At 45.6% G+C, this 1,270-nt stretch overlaps 1 pseudogene; it reads left to right on the forward strand.

Annotated features, from left to right (window-relative positions):
- Positions 1–803: 803 nt before the first annotated feature.
- LOC141130765 (5S ribosomal RNA) lies at positions 804–922 on the forward strand (annotated as a pseudogene).
- The last annotated feature ends 348 nt before the right edge of the window (positions 923–1,270 follow it).

The following is a 1,270-nucleotide window of genomic DNA, read 5'->3' on the forward strand; positions in this document are numbered from 1 at the left end:
GCTGCGCATGCCTTTCCTGTCCATTCATTGCTGGAAAGGCTTATGTATTCTGAGTGGGATCACCCAGATAAGCATTTTTTTCCTCCTATAACACTTTATTCTATGGAGGAAAAATTCACTAAGAAGTGGGGGATACCAGCAACTGTCGCTGCTATATCCTCTGTGAATGAAAGTTTGACTTGTCCCATAGACAATGCTCATATGCTTAGGGATCCAACGGATAAGAAGTTGGAATTCCTATTATAAAAAAAAAAAAAATGTTTTCTCTGATGACTTAACCTGCGCTAGCAGCAATTGGTGTATGTCAATCCTTGAGAGACCAGTTTAAACAGGTGCTCAAGGTTATTCCTGATCAGCAGGCCAGGATTTAGCTGAGTTACCAGCAGCATTATGTTTGGCAATAGACGCCATGAGATTCTATTCTTCAAGCCTCGCGCCTTATGCTGGTGCATAGGCATAGGATCTTGTGGTTGAAAGATTGGTCAGCCGAAGTGTCATGCAAAGCTCCTGGCTAGTTTTCCTTTTGGTGAACAGCTGTTTGGGGATGATTTGGATAAATATATCCAAAAAATTTCTAGTGGAAAAAGTACCCTTTTGCTAGTTGGGAAGAGGGGTAATTGTATTTCATTTAAACAAGCTCCTTCTCCAGGGTCAGGAGCATCTGCCTCCAGGCAGTCACGACGGCCTTTGCCGTCAAGTTCAAGAGGGGAACTAGAGCCTCCTTATGAGGGGGCGCCCCCACTCGCTCGAGTTGGGGGGAGACTTCTGCAGTTCTCACGGGTCTGGTAGGAAGAGTGTTGGGAGCCTATGACCACATCACCCTGAAAGTGCCCGATCTCGTCTGATCTCAGAGGCTAAGCGTGGTCGGGCCTGGTCAGTACCTGGATGGGGGACCACCTGGGAATACCAGGTGCTGTAGGCCGCAGATGGGTGACTTCCTCAATAACTCTAGGTTACAAACTTGAGTTCCAAAAGTCCCCATCTCCTCGTTTTCTCAGATTCCAGAGGAGAAGTCTCTTTCAAGCATTGGACCTTTTACGGTACCAAAACCAAATGGGTATGTCAGACCCATTCTAGATCTCAAAGATCTAAACCGGTTTCTGAATATCCGCTCTTTTCACAAGTCAATCTGATAAGTGGTCTCCGTCCTACAAGGTGGAGAACTTCTGGCGTCAATAGACATCAGGGATGCATACCTTCATGTACCTATATTTCCCGCTCACCAGAAATATCTACGTTTCGAGGTAGAAAATCTTCATTTTCAGTTTGT

This window comes from Aquarana catesbeiana, linkage group LG02, assembly GCF_042186555.1.
Source record: "Aquarana catesbeiana isolate 2022-GZ linkage group LG02, ASM4218655v1, whole genome shotgun sequence".
Taxonomy (NCBI): Eukaryota; Metazoa; Chordata; class Amphibia; order Anura; family Ranidae; genus Aquarana; species Aquarana catesbeiana.